At 41.3% G+C, this 24805-nt stretch overlaps 1 long non-coding RNA gene across 1 annotated transcript in view; it reads left to right on the top strand.

The window, feature by feature from the left end:
- The window catches only part of LOC118522108 (uncharacterized), a 110434-nt gene extending 86302 nt beyond the window's left edge, over window positions 1-24132 (top strand). Inside the window, exons 2-3 of the long non-coding RNA XR_004910467.2 lie at window positions 20819-20877; window positions 24099-24132. This is a non-coding gene — a long non-coding RNA (uncharacterized LOC118522108). The remainder of the gene's footprint in view (window positions 1-20818; window positions 20878-24098) is intronic.
- Window positions 24133-24805: the final 673 nt, after the last annotated feature.

The raw sequence follows: 24805 nt of genomic DNA, 5'->3' as shown, positions 1-24805 counted from the left end.
CACACACACACACACACACACACACACACATACATCTATTTTCTAGCTGTCTGTTGAGAGGGCCTAAAAGCAACACCCCCATAGCAACGAGCACACCTAGTCCCCATGACTTGGTTTTTAAATATAATTTTCCACTAAAAGGAACCAAGCATCCTTGGAGAAATGGCTGCTTCCAGGGCTGGAACAAAGGCGGTACAGATAAGCCTAGGACATCTTGGACCAGAAGGTAGGGAAGTGCTCAAAGAATGATAGGGACATGTTAAAAGGATATAGGAGCCAGGCTAAGGGGGCTTCCACTAGCCAAATATGGGGCAAATTGAGCATTATAATAAATAATTATAGTACTGGATTATGACCCATTGAATAAAATAGGAATCCATGGATCCATACATATATAAATAAATACATAAGTAAATAGGGTAAAGAAAAAAGTCTATAGCATATTGTCAACTAATAAATGTAGAAGGAATGATGGAATTAGAAAAATTGTTATTTGGTGGTAATAATTGATTTAGGCAGGAATTGTGGATGAATGCTTAAGCTAGTGAGTGAAAAATTGACAAGGAATAAGACATTTACACAGTCTTAAAGTAGCACCCCACGAAGCACTTATTAATTTTACAGCAGAGAGATCTGGCAGATAATATCTTAACCAAATGAAAAGAGTTCACATCACCAATAATGAAACAAATCAGCATCATGTGCATACTCTCACTTCTGTGGTATTCCTGGAAAAGCTTCATTATGTTAATCTCATCCTGAGGAAGAATCAGACAAATCCAAATTTAGGGATATTCTACAAAGTCACTGGCTTGGACACTTCAAAGTGATGAAGGGCTTGAAGGGCAAGGAGACACTGAAGAACTGTCCCCAGATGAAAGAAACTAAAAAGAAATGGCAGCTCAACACAATATGTGATTCTGGTTTGGACTCTCATGGTATAAAGAACATTGTTGTGAAAATGGTGAAATCATAATGGGATCTCCGAATTATATATTTGCATAAAATCAGTATTGATTTCCTGACTTTGATGGGAACATTGTAGTTTTAGTAGAGGATGTGTTTTGTTTAATAAATATACACTGAAGTGTTTAGGGTAATGGGTCATTTGTCTGGCACCCACTCTCAAGTGGATGAGGAAAAAGAAGACGTGTGTGTGTGTGTGTGTGTAAGGAGAGAGGGAGATTGATAAGGCAAATATTGTAGAATATTAACAATGGGGGAATCTGGGTGAAAGATACCCAATAGTTCTCTATATTCTTTTTACAACTATTCATCCTTCTCTGTGTTATGCTTTGTAAAAATGCTAAAATAGAATTGCCTAGCCCCAGGTCCCTGGCATTGCAGAACTTGAATTCTCTACCCACAGCCCACTCTTTCCTCTCAGTGCCCACATGTCTTCAGAGGAGTGGCCTTCAGTGGTTTCCTGTGGCAGCCACACTGGTATGAAGGAACAGGCCCCAGCTTTGTGGGACCTAAATCTTATACAATTTGAGGAGCATTCCTAAAGAAAAAGAAATGTAAAATAGATATGAAAGTGAATATTTATTTAGAAAGGACACAAACAACTGACAGCCACTAAAGCTCGAACTGCGTTCATGTCGAAGTCAGTCTGCTTCTGCCTGCATGGTGAGACAGACCAACCCCGCCACCTGGATGTTGTCCACCTGGAAGAGGCATGGACTGAGCAGATCAGACCAGCTCCACACTGGGCCCTGAGGTAGAAATGGTCTTTCTCTTTCCCCATTGCTTGGACCTTTCTCACCAACAGAGTAAAAACTACAAAGGTTTGATTGGGGCCTAAGGAAGAAGCTCCCAGGAGACCACTCACTCTAACTCATGTGTTCTAGGCCACAAAGCCTGCCTCCAGCGTTAGCCAATGGATTAGAAGTGTAGCCTTGTGACAGCTGACTAGAAATAAAGTGCAATGAGAAGCAAGAAGGAGGCTACCATTGGGTCGAGTCTAGGCCTCCAGGGGGCCATATCAGTGTTCAGTTGAATACCTGAGGAGTAATAAAGATCACGTGTCCAACTGGCCTTTTGGTCTATGCTTTTGAGACCTCATGGGGTGAGGGGTGGGGCCGAGGGGAAGGTGGCTGTTGCAGGATGTCTTTCCATCAGCCACATATGTCCCATCAATATCCATTCTTCATATTAGCCTGTGTACCAGGATTGAGAAAGTGGCTGTCAGAACCCCTTTGCCTCCAACCCCCCCTCTTACATGGCAGCAAAAGGCAGAGATCCTTGTTCTTTGTAAGAGAGTATGTTGTTTGTACTTACTTGTTCATGAAGGAAGAAACAGAATTGAAAAACAGGAAAAAAATGTCACTAGATAGTGACCTGGAAATACTGTTCCTTCCACTAAGCATTTCACCACGATGAAACCTGCTTCACTTTTATAACACAACTCATCAAGTAACTGAGACAGCTCATAATATTATCCATCATGCTATGGTAGTGTCCTTGGATGCTACAAAAGAACACGTGTGGGTAGATAGCCAATTTGTTATTTTTAGTTCTTGAAAAATTTGACTATGGGGGGAGATTTCCAGAAAATCTCCCAGACCCCAGCATGTATATAGAGCACTTAAAGCACATCTGTCAGTAAGAAGCACCAATTACATCTGCAGGCATGCGCAGGTGACCGGAGGATTATTTCCCAGCCTTCCCCCATTCATCCTTCTCACATGGGCTTACAGAGGAGCTTCTTAGGACTGTCATCTCGGAGCATGGAGCCTGTTGGGTGGGAGGAGCACACTCCTTCCTTGAGCCTTTCCGTTTGTTTCCCTCTGGTGGGAGCGTTCATCCCAGATCCTCATGTGGCTGGTTCCTCCCCATGCTCCACATCTCACCTCAGGCTTTGCCTCCTTGGGGGAGTCTTTCCTATCACCATATGAGAAGTTGCATTCGTCCCCAAAAATCACTCTCTGTTACCTCACCCTGTTGATTTAGTCCATATCCTTTGCCCTTATACACACCTGGCTAGTGTCTGTCTCACCCACCTAGGAAGGGACGTTGCCCTGTACATCACTCTATTTCCAGTGCCCAGCACAGGGCCAGACATGCAGTGGGTGCTCAGTACAGTGTTAATTCAACAGCTCTGAAAAGAAAAAAGAGAAAAACAGAGACTCATGAGCTGAATTAATGAATATGTAGACATGCCATTTCTTTTGATAAGTTTCATGAACATGGCCAAAGTACCGGGTACCTCCAAAGGAACTTATGGTTAGAGGATGAAGTCTGAAATAATTCTCAAAATGAGAGATCACAGTTTCAAAAAAGCAACTTACTCTTTTCTCTCTCCAATTTGTTCAGCCATTCTGAAATCTCTAAGAACACAAAAAAGTAATGAAAGAAATAAACCACTTGGCTATGGTGCCTGAGAAAGTGGCTCAATGAGGATAAGAACTCATGATGGACAATGTGGTAGAAAATAGATACAGAAGTTCTTTCCAACTCTAGATGCTCAGACAACCAAACCAAAGCCCCCTGGCCAATAGTCAGGAACTGTGGTAAGAGGCTAATGGGTCTCTGAGTTCCACGTAATCCCCTAGGTGTCCTACAAGAAAGGTAGAACACTGTGGAAGCATAGGGTGTGCTTGAAAGGTCACACTTCACATTTTTACAAGCTGCTGCTGTTTGCCAATGTTAGAAACTACATTATGGCACCCAGATAGCGCAATAGCCTCCATTTTGCAAAGTCTGTTGCCAGGGTTCTTCATGTTAATAGTGCCACCATTGGAAACCTCTACCCTGGGGCTCAGGACTAATCATTAATGAGGTAACTGTGAGGTATTTAGGCACATACTACATATTTTTTTTTTAATTTGAGTGTAGTTGACACTTAATGTTACATTAGCTTCACATGTACAACATAGTGATTCAACTCTCTATATGGTAGGCTATGCTCACTATGAGCGTAGCTACCATCTGTCATTGTACAATGCTATTACAGTGTCACTGACCATATTCCCTGTGCTGTGCCTTTTGTTCCCATGACATATTCATTCCATAACCGGAAGCCCAAGATACTAGATTTTAAATGCACTTAGTCAATCGTAGGTAATTTCTACCCGCAAAGTTGGGATTAGAATGAGGCAAAAAAAAAAAAAAAAATGTGGCCAAAATAAATTTTGTGTACCAGTTATCTACACAGCTTAAACTCACCAATGAATTGGCAGCACTCCGATTTATCCTATGAATAACTATGCTCAAAAAAGACCTAGAAACTTGATGTCTCAATTAACCCAAACAAAAATTAAACAGTTGTAGTTAAAACTATATTATTTTCTAACAAACTTTCCAACATATTTTTGGATGTTTCTAAGCAATATATTTTCCTTTCTGTTTCGTTATCTTCATGATTTTCCATAAGGATTATTGGTGGTAGATAACTTTATAATTTAGTCTTGAGTGAGGAGATATCCTAATGAGTTCATGACTGAATTTGAGCAAGAATTAATATTTCCCAGAGGTGGAAACAGTGACTGTCAGGATTTTCTGGAACCCTCTTTAGGAGTGTGAGAACATCTTTATTCATAAAATGGATATTTGCATCTCATTAGGCCAAAGCATAACATTGTTATTGTTCCTCTACTGGAGTTCAAATATGTGTAGAAAGGTGTACAAGTCCACTGAGTAGCTAAAGAAAAGGGCTGTGACAAGTATTAAGCCATCATATTATTGTATAATATGTATTGTTATTATTATAATTTGAGTTCCATACCCCCACTGCTATACTGAGGTAGGCACTCGCAAGCCACATTTCTCCTTTGTCGGTGGCCCCATGTTAGATCCTTCCAATAGGGGGTGCTAGAGAGAAACTGGAAGGCAGGAGGAGGGAGAAGGCATGGCCTTTTTCCTGTTTGCCTGCTGGCTGTTCCTGGCAGTAGTATTACTCCATCTGTGACCCTTCACCCCAGGCACAGGAAGTTGGTTCTAGCAGTGGGTGTTTTCCATGGCTGGCTTCTTTCTACACTTCCAGAACCAGCCTCATCACACCGCACTCAGCAAGACCAGCAGCTGAACCTTAGCTTCCTAAGCTCCTGGGTGTCAGGAGCACTGCCTTTAAGGTCCTGAAGTAAAGCAGCTGTTGGGCAATGCCCCCTATTGAGAGGTGTCGTCCCAGCTCTGCCAGACCTCTTCTGAGTTTCCAAGTTTTGATAAGCTAACCTCTTCCTTTCTTTCAGGATTATCTCTGGGATCTGTCAGTATTCTCCTTCATGTTTTTTCAGTACTGCAACACCTGTTACCAGTTTCTTATATTACATTATCTCCAATAAAATAGCTAGCATGGTTCCCATCTTTCAGAGTCCTGACTGATCCTTGAGTGTAACAGGTGTCTTTGGGCTGGGGGAGGGGGGAGTGGAGGAGGGAACAGGGATCGTTTGTAGTCAAATAACGTTAAGAAATACAGAGCTAAGCAAAGTTTAAAAGGCTTCTCTACAATGGGACTTACCAGAGCCTATGCATATGCTACTGTGCATTGATTGCAAACTTTAAAGTGAAGGACATTTCCCAAACTTAATTGAGCATGGAACCCATTCAAGTGTGAAGTATGTCATGAGATTAATGCTCCATAGAGCACACATTCAGAAATGCTGGACTCAAATAATAGGTCCTGCAACTCCCAGAAAAACTTCTCTGTTATCAGTAGTAAAATACATGACATCCTGCATTATCTTGCCCTATAGAAGCTACTTCATTTAAAACAAATTAAAAACCTGGGGGATCTATAATACATTCATTTCAGGCCAGGCCCCCACAGACAAAGCAAAGTGGAGAGTAGAGGTAATTCTTTTAAAAAGAAAACACCAAAAAAAAAAGATACATAATGGAAATATGGGGGAAAAAAAGAAAACACAAACATTTTGATGAATATTCCAGATATTTAGATGGCTAGAAAATTATTCATAAAGTCCATTCTCATAACAGTTTCTTTTTAAAGATTTTTTTAAAATTTTTATTTACTTTTTTGAGTGAGAGAGAGAGAGCACGAGCGAGTCGGAGAGGGAGAGAGATCACAAAGAGAGAGGGAGAAGCAGGCTCCCCGCTGAGCAGGGAGCCCGATGTGGAGATTGATCCCAGGACCCTGGGATCATGACCTGAGTGGAAGGCAGATGCTTAAACTACTGAGCCACCTAGGAATGCCCGTTCTCATAACAGTTTCAACTGAAAGATTGACCTTTGATTCTCTCTATATTGATGTGTGATTGCTAATTTATTACTAGTGAAAATTCTATCCAGGCCTCTAGTCCAGCTAGCGACAGCATTTAATTCTCCAGTATCCTGAAATTATGAATTCCACTGGCTGAGAAAATACTCTTTGCTTTTTATAAAGCAAATGTACAATGATTTATATATTTAATATCAAAGGAAATTTGAGACGCAAAGAATTGCCATGTAAGGGCTTTTTGTGGCCAGGTTTGCAGCCAAAATTAGGTAAAAACTGTCCATTGAATGCAGATGTGGGGAACAAGACTGCTCATTGTCTTCTGTCTTCACTACTCTGCATTCCTATGATCTTTGCCACTGTGAAAACCCTCTCTAATTGCTCTAGTCCATTAAACTCTCCCTTCTCTGAACTCTGCTGGTATTTATCATTTACACCCTGATTTGGATATGTCATAAATGCATTTACATTGTTGTTTATTTATAAACATAAAAGCTGTGTCTCTAAGTGAATTTCAAATCCTTTGATAGCGAGAACCATGGGCTGTGGCTACAATAACCATAACATCTGGATATGGTCTAAAGAAGAGTTTGTTTCTGACTTCCAAGTTTATTCATATGAAAAGTATCATACATTTAAAGAGTAGTATTCACAGATAGGAAAGAAATTGACATGGAATCCCGATTCTGGGAACAGGAGTGGGTTATGAAGTCCATACAAACACCTGTTTGTATTAGAACTTAGTGCCTTGCTTGTAATACGTGTTCAGTAGATGCGAGTTGATGATAATGGTTATCATGGAATTAGAATATTTGGGATTCCATTGGGATCTCAAATGGAGCAGGCTAAAGGTGTACTCATTTGAGCAAGCATTTATTAAGTTCCAACTATAGAAAGAATGGATGGAGTAGTAACATGGAAAGAATCTGATTTGGAATCAGTCAGAACTTGGAACTTTAAACCCCTCCTGACTCGCTGTGATGTTTGGCAAGTACTTAACTTTCCTTGACATCAATTTCCCAGTCTATAAAAGAAAGATAATAATTACTTCAAGTTGTTACTGTGATGATCACATGAAGTGTTGGTAAATCACACATTTGACACCTAGTAGGTTCTTGATAACTGGTAGTAGTAGTGGCTGTTGCTGTTATTTTTAGAGAAAGCTTGTACCTGCATGAGCGGAATCAACCATCACCCACCAAGGGTGAAGGTATTCATCTGCACCTTCTACTGTCTGAAATCCAAAGCAGAATTCATTTCCCTGGATTTAAGGATGATTCCCTTTATAATGCCCAAGACATTAATCCACTATCAATATTTTTGCTTCATGTGTATTTGTTTATCAGCCCTAATAGCTAAACAATGGATGCATTGATTCACTCATGTAGTGATCATGTACTGAGGCATTACTCTGTCACAGACACGCAAAAGGACAACAGGATTACAGAGATGAGTAAAATGCTCTTGAGCTTTGTCCTCAGGGGACTTGAAGTCTTGCTGTGTACTTGCTTGAGAGAAAGTAGAGAGAATACGGAGGGAAACAAAGGGCCAAGCAAGGCAACTAAAAGCTGGAAGGATAAAGCATCTTAGTAAGAGCTCTATCTACTCTACCTTGTGCCTAGAACCGCCCTGGTTCAATTTGCAAGGGAGGAAACAATGTCTATAAACGATTTAGTTAATTATAAGGGATTGTCTTTAACGAATCAATATCTGGCTTTATTATCCAGAAGAGTGGGTAGTTTTGCATTCCTCAAAGCTGTGTGGCCTCTGCCCACTGCACAGGGGACCGTGAGACAAGTAGGGAAGCCTCCTGAAGGCTCCCATCCTGTACAAGCCTGTCCCAAATTGCGGGGCGTATCCTCCTCAACAGGGCTGACATTTTTCTGAACAATAAAAAAAGGACTTCCTAAATGAGTTCATCTTTTAAAAAATAAAAGGCCAACAGTAAACTTATTGTAAGAATCAACTGTTTTAGAGTAGTATCATTTGCATGCAAACAATAATTAGGGTAATTAAGCAAGCTTGGATGGACCCGGATTTGTCCCCAGTCTCCTATGCATTAGTTTTGCATTTCTTTATACTTGGAAAATGGTGCAAGTGGATGTCTTTCAAAACAGTTTGTAATTCAAATTTTCACTAGTTCATGCTGACCTGAAACTCCCAATTCATCCAAATCAGTAAGGCTGAAGTGCACTTTCTCAAAGCTTTTAGGGGCTGATTGAAGGACACCCGCATCTTCTGCTCCTGAATTATCTGGACCCATCCCCAAGTCCACCATAGAGCAGCAGGTCCCCTTCCACTTGACTGGCTGCGCATACATATGGAGAAATTCGGGACCACTTCTCCTGCCCAAAGCCATTTCCTCCTTTCACCCACAAGATAATCAAGTTATGGTCTGGAATTAGAATTAATCACCGGACATATTTTATAATTTATGAGAGTGTTGCATCTGATGTGAAATGATCGAGTTTTATGATCTACGTCTGCATTTGCCATTTATTGACTCAGAGTTTGGGTATTTAGCTTCTCAAAATGGATTTAATATGGCCAGATTAGTTGGCCCTTTTTATGTAGGCCATCCTGATCGCTACCCAGTAGTTACAGAGCCCCTCCTAATCCCTTCAATATCCCCTCAATATTAAGGCCGATTCAAAGCTGCGGGTGCGCTTCAATGACAGCAACAATTCCTCATATTTGTATAATGCTTAATATTTTTCAAAGCACTGTTGTTAAATGTCATACCCTCCCAAACCGGGTTCAGTGATAGGAAACTGAGTAGAATCTCATTTTCCTCATTAAAATAAAGTAAAAAATGTTAATACCAGAGGAAATGGAGCTGCCAGTCCCTCAGTTCCACATTCATTAGCAGAATCCTGCTAAAAAGTGCTGAGATGCACGTTGTGCCAAGCCATCGTGGACAGTCACATCGTGGACACTCGGTTTCTCCAGAGAGCCCAACTGCTCTTCACTCTCGCTCTCCTCTGCTCATACACAGAGTGATCGGTCTAGGGCAGGCCATGAGAAGCCACAAGCCGGCTGCCTCCCCTCCAGTGGCCCCCTACCAGCTATGATCAGCGTCACTAGGCAAAGCCCTCTTAACTGCCCTCCGAATCTGAGATCCTCCTTCGGGTCTTTCCTAGGCTCACTGCAATCAGTCCAGCGATGTTAGGCCCTCGAAACTGGCACAGACACAGTCATGATTCTTCACCTGCTAAGTGGCTCTGGGACTTTCCACAGTCCTCAAGATCTAACCAGCCACACTCCCTGCAATCACAGCTTTGCTAAGGGCCCCGCGACCAGCAAAAGAAGTCAGACCAGGCTCAGCTAGCAGGAGAGGAGCCCACGGGGATGCTGGGCAGCCTGGCAGAGGGAGCAGGAAGCAGGGCAGCTCCTGAAGGCTCCAGCAGCATTTTACCTGGTTTTCACATTTGTTCTACTCTGGAGGTGACAGTGTGTGTCTGACCTTGGCCCAGCTCCTGAGACTAAATAGGGAGCAAGCATCTGTGTGCTCCGTGTCCCTCACCTTACTATCCCTAATGCGAGCCTCTTTACGTTATGACACTGCTTCAAAAATCTAAGCACTGTTTTATGGAATAGCTTCAACACTGTGGATCGTGCTCTCTTCCCTCAGCGGCACCACTGGTGCAACTAGAAAGTACCTGGGCACCTTAACAGTATAGCACGAACAGTTGTCTACTCTTTTCATATTTCTGGCAGGAGACGTGGTAGTCATTAGTGCTGGTAGCAAAGTACTTCCAGCCTCTGCCTCCGGGTGCCTGTGGGATATACCTCCCGCTCTTCTCTGAAGTCAGGCACAGCCTGGCACTTGCTTTGTTCAGTAGAGAGTCCTAGCGATGTGTGTCACTTCCAGCAGAAGTTCTCACAGCTGGAGTATGACTTGCCACATTCTTGCCCAATGGCCACGGTGACGGCGGAGACACATTGCAAGAGAAAACCTCCACTGTCCTCGACCTGGGTGCCTGTGACAAGCAGACACCAAAAGCCAACCGACACTAGACATGTGGCATGAACAGAATATAAAAGAGTGATTCTGTTGTGCCCCTGAGAGCTCTGAGCTGTTTGTTATCGCAGCACAAACTGACCTAACGTGAGTACGTGAGTAGAAGGAGGCTGGGAAGATTTGAAAACCAGGCCCTGAAAGCTCAGTCAGATGGCTCGGCATTTCAGGAAGTTGCCTGAACTCCGGTGAGGACCATTGTGCCAGCCGGCTCAGCCACCCCAGTTTGACAAAGCTCTGGGCAGTCACCGTTGCCCCTACTGCCACAGCCAGAATGATATGTTAAATTGTAGCTTGTTGTCAAGATAATGCCGCTTCCTCAAAGTCTCTCTCCTTTGGGAGAGGGCACACATTACACATTTTCTTCCCTACATTTTCAGAAACAAAGGAAGAGAAAAGAGGATCCTGCCAAACAGCATTTATATTTAGCATGCGCCATATGCACATGTGCGGTATGGAGCACAAAGCCATGTGGCCGTCCCGCCGGATTGAAATCAGCGGGGTAGAGAGCAGGAGATAGAATCTGTAAGTGCGAGACTCACAGTCGTATAAATGTAGGCATTTCTGAGAACAGAATGGCTCTTTGTGTCTTGACTTCACAAGATTCTTCAGTAGCCACTTCAGAATATTCTAGGGGAGCCTAATCTTTAGATGCAAGGCCATGAGTAAAAGGAGGACTCGGTGGGCCAACGGTCTTTGAAGTGGAGTGCAGTTACTTAGGGCCCCTGCAGGTTTTTGCTAATCCACTTTACTACATCCTCCACTATGGAGCTCACTTCTGTGTGGCAAGTTTTCTCCTTAGAGTCACAGAGGGAGAAAATATTTTGAGGGAAAGATGGCACCTCCCAGCATCAAAGCCGCACTTAAGACTGAGTGCTTGACCATTAGGAAGGGGGCATGAGAATGAAGAGCTTAGGCCCTAGAGAGGAAACTGAATCTAGGGAACTGCAAATAAGGTAGAAAAGGAAACAGGTGCGTACACAACCAGAATAGGATGGTATGATGACTCCCCACCGGTTTTAACCAGCAGGGGAGTGTTAGAAGGAAAGGCCTTTGCTGGATTCCAGCTTCCCAGAGGAGAGGTTTTCTCTGAATACACACAAGGCTGTCCAAGGCCCTGTACTTATGTCACCCCTAGCGAGCCCTGATTTTACTGATCTATGGATTATCCATTTAGTGGCTAAAAACAAACCCTCTATTAGTTTGATAAAATTCAGAATGTTTTGGTGTACATATGTACGCATTTTGATTGGGTTTATTCCTATGAGGGAAATTTCTGGGTTGTTGGGTATACATATATTTTATTAGATACTACCCAGTAAGTTTCCAAGCGTGGACAATTTTGCACTCCCACTAGCAATGCATAAAAATAGTTCCAATGGCTCTAAGCCCCACCAGTACTTGGAACTCTCAGTGATATTTTGTTGGCTTGTTAGTTTGTTTTGTTTTGCTTTGTTTTAGTGCTTCTGGTGAATGTGTTGTAGTTTTGCAGTTTTAATTTGTAATTATGTTAAACACCTTTTTAGTTTGTAATGATAAGCACCTTTTCACATGCTCAGGATTAAGACATCTTTTTGAGAAGTACCTGTACAAGTCTTTCTCATTTTCCGATTGGATTACCGGTCACTTATTTGTAGGAGCACTTTTTATAATGGAGAAAGGAGTCCTTTGTTGCATTTATGGATTGCAGTTATCTTCTCCTGTCCTTTGGCTTGCTTTTTCATGTTTTTTATGATGGCTTTTGATGAACAGAAGTTCTTAATTTAATGAAGTCCAATTTATCCATTTTTTCATGTTTAATGCATTTTGGTCTAAGGCATCTGCCCCCCCCCCCCTTGCCACGTTCTCCTGTGTTTTCTTCTGAAAGCTTGTTTTAGCTTTCACTTACCAATCTATGATCCACCTCAAATTAATTTTTGTGCACAGTATGAGACGGGGTCAATTTTCATCTTTTCCCCCCATGACCATCTAGTTTCTCAATATCTTTTATTGCAAAAACATTCTTTTCTCCCACTGAATTGTAGTGGCACCTTTGTCTTAAATTAAGTGCCTGTAAATATGTGGGTCTATTTCTGGGCTCTGTGTTCTCTTTTATTGGTCTGTTTGTTCATCCTCAGGCCTTTACCACCCATTAACTTAATTACTGTAGTTTCCTGACATGTTTTGAAATCTGGTAGTATATGTCTTTCACCTTTGCTCTTTGTTGAGTAGGTCATTGCTATTCCTGACCATTTGAATTTTCATATAAGCTTTAGAATCAGCTTGCAAGCTCCTCAAACCCCACCTCTCAAGACTTTGGTAGGGGTTGTACGGAATCTATGGGTCAAATGGTCAAACTGATATCTTAACAATATTGAATCTTTAAGCCCACAAATACATCTCTGAATTGATAATGGGTCTTATTTATCTCAATTTATTTAGTAGGTTTTGTGTAGAAGTCTTATACATCCTTTGTTTGACTCATTTCTAAACATTAAACATGTTGTTAGTTGCCAGCATAAATACAACTGACCTTATATATTGACCTTGGTAAATTCACTTATTAGTTATAATAGTTTATCTGTACTTTTTACATTTCCATATACAAATTATGCATTCTGAAAATAATGACAGTTTAATTTTTTTCTTCTCTCATCCTTTTACCTTTTAAATATTTCTCTAGGCATTTGTATTCCCCAGAATCACTAGTAAAATGTTGAAGCAATATCATACATCTTGGGGCGCCTGGGTGGCTCAGTCATTAAGCATCTGCCTTCAGCTCAGGTCATGATCCCAGGGTCCTGGGATCGAGCCCCGCATCGGGCTCCCTGGTCGCCGGGAAGCCTGCTTCTCCCTCTCCCACTCCCCCTGCTTGTGTTCCCTCTCTCGCTGTGTCTCTCTCTGTCAAATAAATAAATAAAATCTTTAAAAAAAAAAAATCATACATCTTTATCTCACTTCTGATCTCAGAGGAGAAGCTTTCAATATTTTACCATTAAATATTATGTTTTTATTGATTTTTTGGTATGTTACTATCAGATTAAGAAATTATATAGGTGTACCAAAACACACACACAAAGGTGTTCATAAACAGCAGTATTCATAAAAGCCAAAAACTAGAAACAAACTAAACATTCATCAACCATAGAATGGATAGGTAAGTGTGGCATATCCATACTTATTCTGTGCAATGGAATACTATACAGCAATATAAAATGATGGCTTACTCCTATGCTAAACAACATGGTGATTCTCACAGACAAAATGTTCAGTGAAAGGACATATGTATATATAAGATAATTCCTCATATTTGAGTAGATTTTTTTTCCTGCATTGCAGCCATTTGAAGGTTCTTGTCAGTATGTTAATTAGAAGAACACCAGATTTCAATGCAACCATTCATTTTAGAAAATAGTTTATCACTCAATCACAGTCATGTACCATCATCACTGTATGTCTAATCGGTTAAAATAATAGTTCCTGTGGCAGACACACCCTCAGGTGTCCCCTCATGAGTCATGTCCTTGTATAACCCCCTTTCCTTGAGGGTAGACAGAAACTGTGACTTCCTTCTAGCCAATAGAATATGGCAAAGGGGATAGGATAGCCACTCCCTTGAGTAGATAACATTATAAAAGACTTCATTTTCCTCTGAGAGAGAGTCTCCTATAGGTTTTTAAGAAGTAAGCTGCCATGTCATGAGAGGGCCATGTGGTAAGGGACTGCAGGTGGCCTCTAGGAGCTAAGAGTGGCCCCAGAGGACAACCAGCAAAAAAACTACACTTCAGTCCTAGAACCCCAAGGACCTAAAATCTGCCAACAACCACAAAGAACCCCTAGTTCTAGAAAAGAACCAATTGTAGCTGATGTCTTGATTATACCTTTGTGCGACCCTGAGCACAGCACCCAGCAAGCACCCAGCAAAGCTGTATCTGGACCCCAGACCCTCAGAAACTGGAAGATGATAAATGTATTCTGTTTTAGAACACCATGTTTGTGTTAATTCATTACACAGCAGTAGATAACTACTACAGTTCTACCAACTGTCACTATACCTTATCTTTTTACTCTTGGAGGGCAGGATGGCTATGGACTCAGAACAAGGGTAACCAATTTTGGAAATGCTTTGATGTGGACACGTGACCTTCTCAACCTGGTGCACGCTGTCATCCTGGGATCCCCCATAGTCCCACCTCTGCTGTCTCCTTCCCTTTTTCCGTGTATTTCTTTCAATTAGCTTAATTCCCTCTCTGAGTGGAATACCTCCCTCAATAGTTTCCTTAGAAAGTATGTGTGGGAATTACATTTTTAAGATCTTGCATATCTATGATTGGTAGTTGGGCTCAATATAGAATTCTAGGTTGGAAATTGTTTTGAAGGCATTGTTCCCACACAGTTGCTCTTGAGTTAGCAGAAGTTCTGATTCCTGATACTTTGCATAACATCTGTTTCTGTTCCTTTTCTCTAGAAATATTTAAGATTCTTTGCCCCCAGTGTTCTGAATTTCCCAGTAATACGTTTTGGTGGAGATCTATATTCACCTATTGTGCTGGGCTGTCAATGAGCCCATTCAACCTAGAAACTCAAGTCTTTCCATCTGGAAGAATTATCTTGAATCATAGCTTCCCCTTTATGTTCTCTGTTCTCTCTTTTGAGAGGTCCTATTATCTAGATGTTGGACTAGTCTCCTGTGTAAATGTTCCTTGAAATTTTAAAGAGCCTACACAGTACATCTTACAGTGGACAACATAAAGCAAAAAGCTTCAGTTAGGATATCAGCTCAAATTCCTATCATCCTCTACAGGTAGAAAAGATGCCACCTTTTGATTTTCATTGCATTTGTACTCCATCTGGTCTTGTTCCTTCTGATGATTTTCTGGTCATAGTGGCTTCTGAGACCCCTTTGCTTTCTCACAAGCCACTGCATTGCATGCAAAGTAAAACTCTGCAATTGCTTTTTGTGTTCCTGCTTTTTTCCCAGAATGTGTTTTCTAAGTAATTGTGTCACTTTTTTCCCTTTTATCATGTTTTTTAGAGCATTTGGGGACAGGCTATTACATTAGTTAGGAGTCTGAGTTGCAGGAGATAGAAACCCAGTCTGAGCTAGCTTGAGCAAAAAGAGTGGGGACGGAAGATTTATTTGGCATATACATTCAAGTTACCAGGAAATGAAGATTCTACTGGACTTGAGAAACAACTAGACTGGGGCTTGAACATCATGTAAATCAAGTCTCCATTTCTTGTCCCTGCTCTTCTCTGGTGCTTTGAATCTTTTCTCTTGAGGTTTCCTCCATATGACAAAAAACACAGTCACTAACAGTTCTGGAATTCCACATCTTGCAGCTTTAGTCACTGGTGAGAGACTGACTCTGAATCCAGAATCTCAAAATCCTGGGTAATGAACGTGACTAACCAAACTGGACTTAGGTGTCCATTCTTAGATCAGTCAACTCTCGACAGGAAATCAGGATCACAGAACAATAACACTAACTGTGGATGATAGGGAAGGAGGACCACTCCCAGATTATGAGGGCTGATGCCAGGGAGACTATCCCTGAGATGTTCCTGATAGCAAACCTTCTTTTCCAGATGTAGGATGCTTAGCAATAGGCACCACTCTTCCTGAGACACTGGGGCCAGATCCTTCAAACGCTTAAATGACATTTGACATCCAAACCCCACTGGGCTCAGAGTTCAATTAGAGAATAGACAGCCCAGGAAAGGAACTGGGTTGAATCATTAATATCTGTTTTCCAAATGCATAGTTCCCACTCAGTAAAATCTGGGTAAATATTTCCAGGTAACAAGTGTTCTTAATAAAGAGCAGATACAAACATAAAGATTTACCTTAATAGACTTGATTAGTAATAAACTTATCCCCAATTCACCGGATAATTTCCAATCTTCCCTCTCACTGTTGTAGACCTGACTCAAAAGGCCTGGATAGAAAATAATGTTTATTCCTCAGTGGATGGTGAGCTCCCTGAATACATTATAATTTTGTGTAGGCAAAGGAGACCTTCAAACGCTTTAACTCTGAGATTAATAAAAGCAGGAGTAATACAGTTTTGTGTCAGACTTCTTTTACTTGTTTTGTTGGAATGTCGGGTCTTAGGTCTATCTGAATTTTGTCAGCTTCTCCTAGTCATTTAGTCGTTCACTCACCTTTTGCTCTATTCTTTACTCGTCTTTTAGCTGTTGCTTTCTCTCTTTTTTTTTTTTTAAAGATTTTATTTATTTATTTGAGAGAGAGAATGAGAGAGAGAGAGCATGAGAGAGGGGAAGGTCAGAGGGAGAAGCAGACTCTCTGAGCAGGGAGCCCGACGTGGGACTTGATCCCAGGACTCCAGGATCATGACCTGAGCCGGACGCAGTCGCTTAACCAACTGAGCCACCCAGGTGCCCCGAGCTGTTGCTTTCTCTTTTCACTGCGGTCTGTCTTCCACTTTGGGTTGAGATGGTTATCCACAGAGAAAAAAAAAAAAATTTCTTCTAAAGAAAGCAGAAATCTAACTTACAGTTGTGAAAACTATTTTACACTATTTTTGTATAATTACTTGAGTTTCCTGTAGTGGAGCAGCTGAGAAAAATTGTTCTAATTGTGTAATTTTCTGCAACTACTCCGGGACAAAAATCTTGGTAATTGGATTTTTTTAAACTAACAAGTCGTCACAATTGGATAGTTCTTGAACTATTTGTGCTTATGCTTCAGAAATTTTCAGTGGATATACAGTGTATTTTAAATGTTTTGCATCAGCTTGTGGTTTCAAATTTGATTTATTTAACTTCGGGTTTTAAAATAGATGACAACTCTGATTATACATTGTCTACACTAAATGGACCTTTGCTAAGTTTTGTAGCCTGTTCATCCCCACCCCACACACTGCTGTTGCCGTGGGACCCAAAATCCTGGCCTATGTAGCTCCGCCCCCAAGTGGCTCTGTCTCCCAGAGTGCTTTGCTGTTACTATGGAAATGCCTGCCCATTAATCTTGTTGTCCTTCTACTACCAAAGCACCTTTAACTGTCTCAAGCAATCAAGCGATGTTACCTACAGCCAGTGAAAGGAAAGAGAAGACTGCTTCCCATTCTACAACTGCAGCACTGATTTTAATCAAGATTTAATCAAGGACCAGAAGAAACTAAAGCTACTCTTAACAGCTCTCTTAAAAATATCCAAAGCAGGATCCTGCTTGATGCATAGGCACGTGTGCTTGTTCATGCCCTTGCTCCAGACCCCTGAAAAAGCACACTGCATATTTGTGAAGCTACTTTTATATTTAATATACATTACAAAATAGCACAGTGAAATCAGGAGGACAAGTGGTCATTCATTTTGACTGATGAAAACAATGTAATGCTTACCTCAAGTTTCTGAAGAATGTATTTTTGGAAATAGTCATGAAAACCACACACGCCTGCGCGCAGGCGCGCGCCTGCCAACTTAAACAAAACTTTACCATCCTATAGAACTGAGGAGTAGTAATCATGACTCAACGGAAGAAAATTAGCTAATGAGTTATAGATACTTATATAAATTTTGCCTCTTCTATTACTTTCAGGTTAGGCATCTGTGCAATTTTGAATTTCACTCTGTGGCCATTTGTACAAAGTAAAAATAGGACTTATCAGTAGTTCTGGAAGGATTTTCCAGGGCATCAGGAAAAAAAGTATTTGAAAACAAATCTCGGCCTGGCTACCCTGGATGTGAAATGATAACTGTGGAAAGATTAGACACGCTCTGACAAATGATACATGTCCAATAGCTGTTTTTAGAACTAGGAAAATAGTATATATATGGCGGGGGGGCAGAATCTAGCTGATGCCTACAGCAAAGAGAGACTGCCTTTCCTCTGAAAATAATCAAATGGCATTAGAATTGGGTGGGAGAGGGGAGGGAAGAATCATAGTGAGGGAAGAGCACAAAGGACCAGGAATGCCCCTCTTTTCTAAAGACCCACAGGAGCAGGAATGGTTGTGACTCTGGGCCATCTAAACAAGGCTACTTGTTGCTTTGGCACTTGGCTCTGTTGCAAACAACAACAACAACAACAAAACAAACAGGAATGAATGAATGAGCAAATGAACTGGTGTAGCACAGAATTTGAGGTTTGTTCAAATGTATTTGAACAGGAATTCTTTCATAGGAAAAATGTATGTCCATAAGCCTACCAGTTATACAATGAGAAGGAAAGTCTCCCTGCCGAAAGCAGATCTTGGTAATAGATTAGAATGAGGGGTGGGGGGGGGGGGGAGATTAGATTGGTAGGATTTTGTCAAAACACTCAGAGAATGCATAAAGTGACAACTTCTGCATTTGAACATCACCTTAAACTTCCAGTGACCTGTTTGGTTAAGTCTGAATGACATGTTATCCCCTCAGTGGTATTTTTTCTCATCCCCTTCTGTATTTATTTCCTAGGGCTACTGTAACAAAGTACTACAAACTGTGTAGCTTAACACACAGAAATTTATTGTTTCACAGTTCTGGAGGCTTCAAGTCCAAAAAAAAGATATCAGGAAGTTCATGCTCCCTCTGAAACTTGTAGGAGAGAATCCTTCTGGGCCTCTTCTAGCTTCTATACTTGCCAGCAATCATTGGCATACCCTGGCTTGGAGGTGCATCGTTTCAATCTGTGCCTCCATCATCACACGGCCATCTTGTCTAGTGTGTCTTCATATCGTCTTCCCTCCATGCATTCCTATGTCCACATTTCCCTCTCATAAGGATGCAGTCACCCTGGAGTAAGGGCCCACCCTGCTCCAGCAAGACTTCACCTTAACTAATTACATCTGCAATGACCCTATTTCCAAATAAGGTTATCTTCTGAGATACGATAGTCAGGACTTCAGCATATCTTTCTGAGGACACAATTTAACGCGTAACACCTTTCCCCAGAAATAGTATCAAGAAAAGTATACAAGAAAATTAGTTAATAATTACAAAACTCAGTTATGGGAAATCTTGATCACTTTAGGCCATCTGAACTCCTTCGGTTTGTTGGAGTACAAGTCATGGAGTCATATTTCTTAAAGTTCAATTTACCTTCATACCAGGGAGGATACACATGAGATGGAGATAATGATCGTGATGATGATGGTGGTGGTGGTGGCAGCTAACACTTACTGAATGCTTATTATGAGCAAGGTGGTATTCTAAGTACTGTACATGTATTAAATTATTAAGTTCTTATAACCACCTCATGAGGAGGGTTCTTGTTATTGTTCCCATTTTACAGATGAGGAAACTGAGGCACAGAGAGGTTAATTTAGTTGGTTTGGAGCAAGGCAGCCAGCAGAAATACCACTGTATCTCCATAAGTGTGATCAATAAAACTTGGAGCTGCCTGATTTAGAGAACACCTTTCGTACACCTAGTCCCCCAAAAGTGAATTCAGGAAGGAACTACCTACATGGTGTTGTATATCTTTAAATCAGCCCCCATTTCTCCTCCCATGTGAAAAGGATGTGCATGTGCCCGCCCACCTGGGTCTCTCTGGGGACAGTACAGCCAGTGTCTTGATTTCCTCAGGTTGAATCCTGAATGCCATGTTATCTTCAGCATTTCTATCTTATTTTTATGACTGTAAAATGGATCTGCTTAGTACTAAGTATGTGGGGTATTTTTAGACATAGGAATATGAATTCTTTCCCCAATACAAAAACAAATTCTGGGTCATCAATCTATGAACAACATGCCAAAAAAAAAAAAGTTTACATTATGCTTATTATTTACCTAGATCTGGGAGAGCCAGGGTGATTGGTAGCAATTAAGACATCAGTATTCTCATTCTCTTGGGATTTCTTGGATGAATTACAAGAGCATACAGATTTGACTTGTTTGTCCATCCATGTATTTAATTAGTTCCACCAGACAACAACAAAACAAATTCTTTGTTGTATGCTCATCAGATCTTCTATGTCCTCGGGTGACTTGATGTAAACACAGGACCCTCAAAAATATAAAATGAACAAATTACATGAATGCGCTTGTCTCATCATCAGAGCCTGAGCATTAGGGACAGAAATCTATTGTGTAATGTAAATATTTTCCCATAAAATGTAAAAGTTTAACACATTGTGGACATTTGATAGTTATAAAACAATAAACAAGTTAATCAATTAAACAGAAAGCAATCCCATGTGTTAGGCAAAATTACAAAGATTAGTGCCATTCTCCATGTCTTGAGACATTCCATCCTAGAGAGAAAAGAAATGAAATCTCCTCTATATGTGTTTGCCTTTCCTGCCCACTATCTGAGGACCTATAGAATTCACAATTTATCTTCATAACATGTTACCTGCATAACATTGCCTTTGATGAAGGAACAGAGTTTGCAGCAAAGGATGTGTGTCAGTGGAAAGGGTCCATTCGTCCTACCATAAGCCAACTCATACAGAAGCAGCAGATCTGATAGAATTTGGAGTGCCCTATTAGAGAGTCAGATGAGACAGAAGTTCAGATACAAAACCCTCCAGGTTGGGGAGCTCTTTCAGATGTACTGAGCCAACAGCTGATCTATGGTACTGCACCCCAATAGCTAAAATATATGGGTCTAAGGGATGAAGGGATGGTAGTAGAATTGGTACTTGTCCTCATTGCTCCCAATAACTCACTTCATATTTGTGCTTCCCATTTCTACAACTTAGGTTCTGCTGGATTAGAGGTCCTGGTTCCCAGTGGGACTACCCTTCCACCAAGGAACATGGTAAGGTAAGGGATCCACAGAACCTGCACCCTAGTCATGCAGGGCTCTTCATGCCTATGGGCCAGCAGTCAAGGAAGGGCTTACTGCACTGTTGGGAGAAATCTTTCCTAATTATTATGAGATACTAGGGTTGCTGTTACATAATGGGGCAGGGAGGAATATGCCTGAAACTCAGGAGATTCACTGAGGAAACTCTTGGTGCTTGCACTCCTGATGGTAATGGTGAATGGGAAATAATAGCAATCATGGCCTTACAAAGGCATCGTAACCAGGGAGTCAGACTCCCAGAGATAAAGGTCTGGATTATTCCATCAGGTGAGCAATCTAAAAGTGGCAAAAAAGTGATGGCTAAGGTTGGAGGAAATCTAGGATCAGTGTTGGAGGTGGAAGGTGGAGGTGTTGGAGGAGGGAGATAATAAATATGAATTACAGCCTGGGGGCCAGCTGCAGCTATAGTTCTGTACTTGTTCTGCTGACTTTCTTATCCTGTTTTAATGAGACTGTGGCTGGCCATGACCTTGAAGAGGTCATGCCACATAGTGGCAGAACGGGCTTAATGTGGGGCTCAAGTAGATCGGAGAGGGAAATACAGCAGTCAATGTGTCTAAGCTTCCTTTTCAAGTGATGTCTTGAAGAACTGGTGATCCACAGAACATACTTTTGGCAGTGCTGTTTTTTGTTTGTATTTTAGATGGTTTTTTCTTGTTGATTTACAAGGGGTATCTTTAATGATCAAACTATCTCTTTGTTATATGAATGATAGACAGACACTTTTACTTTTATCCTGTGAAAGCCCCCACCACAAAAAGAGCAAATAGAAGAATTTTGAAGGTAGCAAAAATTTACTGACAAAATTATTGTCCCACTCTGGGTACGCAGGACACCTGAATAACTGCTTTAATATATCTAGAAACCACACTGCTTGGAGAATACTGGTGTCCACATTTTGAAAGCAAACTCTCTCTCGCCTAGTAGAATATCACTTAGAGCCTCGTGTTCTTCTTGGAATGTGTTGCTATATTTATACTCATTACAGGGATTACTCTAAAGTGATGGGGTCACTTAGCTGAAAAGCCAACCTGACTCTAGTGAATTCTAACATTTGAAGAGATCAGCATGACCTTAAGGGATTGTGATATCTGTCTTTCATTGAAGACTTCTGTGTCTCAGAATTATTGTTCTTGTAAATACAAGTTTGCCTGATAAGAGTAGGTTGAAAAGGTATGTGCATTGGTTAAAGCATGGATCCAAAGACTCACCTCTGAAAAAAGGGAAAAAAGAAAAAAAAATTCATTCTCTCTCTCTCTCTCTCTTTGTCTTATAACTTTAAGTAACCCATAGCAACTGTAGATGTATGAATGTCACTAGTCTTCATATTTCTCTGACTCCAAGCTTAGTAGTCTTGGTAATTGTGAGTTGTTTTCAGAACATTACTTCTTCATTTGGCTTTTCTGGCATCAGACTGCATGACATGTATGCATAAATATATTAATCTATCTGTGTCATTTTTAAAGTTTTGCTTTCTTCCTGGATGTTAACTCCCTAATTTTTTCCAACTCCTTGCTCATAATAAATTCCAGAGCAATGCAATATATTACCTCTTCCACACAACTTAGAATTCACTGTTTCACATCTGTCATTTGGAGATAATCAGGATTCTTTCACTACAGAATGACTAAACAGTGTGTCCTGAAAGAAGTAAATGATGGATTTCTTCTTAAAATACAGAAAGAAAAATATTGAAAACACTGCATCTAAGACAGGGTCAGGAAAATAACATTAATGGAATCTCTGCTTACAAATAAGATATGGTCCATCCTACCTAATTTGCTCTAAATTCAGTAATATTCTTAAAACTAATATTATGTTGACCCATTGCTTGGTCCCATTTCATTTTACCAAGCCAATAGTAATAATGATGAGGAGGATAATAGCTAGGGTTTATTGAGTGCTTACCATGCATCAGACATGGGCCCTGGTGCTTTGCACACATCCCTCCAGTCCTTCACTGCTCCCTATCTTTACACGTCCTCCCTGGTCCAAGCCACCATCATCCAGAGCTGGGCCTTCTAGAGTGGCCTCCTAATTAGCTTCCTTGCTTTCATCCTTCAGTCTTTACAGTTTATTCTCCACGTGGCAGCTGGAGTGATCTTCTACAAAATATTTTAGAGCACAGCACTCCCCTGCTTAAAAGGCTTCCAAAAGGCTCCCACTGTACTTAAAACCCACTCCAAGCTCCTTACAGTGACTTTCAAAGCCAAGCCTGCTGACCTCTGGGATCCCATCAGCCACACACACTGGCATTCTGCAGACACATTAAGCCCATGCCTGCCTGGGGACTGTGGCACTTGCTACTCCCTCTGCTTTGATCTTCAGACCCTAAATGTCACCCCCTCAGAGGGGAATTCCACGTGGCTCAGTCTAAACTAGCCACCCGATCACTCTCTATCCTTCAATTTGAATTCTTTGCGTCGCACTCATCACTGACTAATATCCTGTCATCCTATTTGTTCGTCCTCTGACTCCTTCCCCTGGAATGTTTGCTCCTTGTCAGTTCCCTTCATCTCTAGAACACTACCTGGTACATAGTAGGCCCCCCAGAGTGAGTAAATGAATGAATGAACAACCCTGTGAGCTAAGAACATTATACTGAGAGAAACATTATATTCAGATATGAAGAAACCAAGCCTTTGGAGGGGGAGGCAAGTTGCTGAAGCGTCAATATTCTATGTGCTAAAATAAGAATCCTGATTCTCAATTTTGAGTAGGGAAGTTATGAGAAGGGGGGAGGTGGGGCAGGACAGGTAAGCAGGCCGTTGGCCTCTCCTATAAAATTAAGAAGAAAGCTGATTGACATCCACCAGACTTCTCTTTGGCAAGGAAAACAGGCAAAGAGATGGCACTGCTCCACGGAGGAAGAGAAAATATCCCAACAGGGGCATCTTCACTGTTTTTTACCTGGTGACAATATCAAAAGGGATCCCTCTGAGCCCATTTTAAGGAAGGCTCTGGAGCAATTATTCTTATCCTTTTGTGGGTCACAGAATCTGAGAATCTGATAAAAATTAAGCACCTTTTCTCTAGGGAAAAGGGGACATTTTATGTACAATCTCAGAAGGTCTTAAACCTAAAGTATCGTTCTGATACAGAGGAACCATTTGGGTTTGTTTTTTCCTCGGTAGCATTAAAAAGAGTTTCTTGGCCACCTCTCTTCTGGGCAGGGCAGACAGATGTCCTCGCATCCCTGGAGAAGCAACTGAGTGATGATAATATCCTGAGCCTGAACCTTTCCTAACCTTGAAGAAGAGGAAGCCAGCTCTCAGCTTCTAATAATATGGGCTCCGGTTTAATGGACCACCCCAGCCCCTGACTGATGAGTCCTCCATTCTTCCATTCAGCAAATAGTTGTGAGCACCTCCTATGTGATAGGCATTGTACTGAGCCCAGATGATCCAGGCAAGGTATGGCCCCTGCCTTCATGGAACCCACAGACCCAGAGGGAAGGCAGAGACACTCCGGAACCCACGGAGACACCTCTCCTCCTCCTGCTGCAGTAGTTGGTAAGTGAGCATCATTTACTCGGCAGCAGAGAAAGAGAAATCCAAATCATCAGACTTGGTCTGACCAAAGGGTTTCTGGGTCCATAAAACACATTTTCACATCCACTTTTTAGGTTTTGTTATATGATGCGCATGATTTACTCGAATCATACAGACCATCTGGAACCTGTATGCTGTCGGACTCAAAAAAGCCGACTTCTGAAGGAATAGGAAGAAGGCTTGATGAAACTGCCTGGAACATTTTGATCTTACCTATTTTTGAGCTGCAGAAGTTACATTTTACTAAAAGCTGAGAGACACCTGGGGCTTTGGGGAGAGGAGAATCCTTCTTTTAGCTAAAAGCCTTTTATGCTAAATATTTAGAGTAT

Source organism: Halichoerus grypus, chromosome 2, assembly GCF_964656455.1.
Source record: "Halichoerus grypus chromosome 2, mHalGry1.hap1.1, whole genome shotgun sequence".
In the NCBI taxonomy this organism is placed as follows: Eukaryota; Metazoa; Chordata; class Mammalia; order Carnivora; family Phocidae; genus Halichoerus; species Halichoerus grypus.
This window is presented reverse-complemented; position numbering and strand designations above follow the sequence as displayed.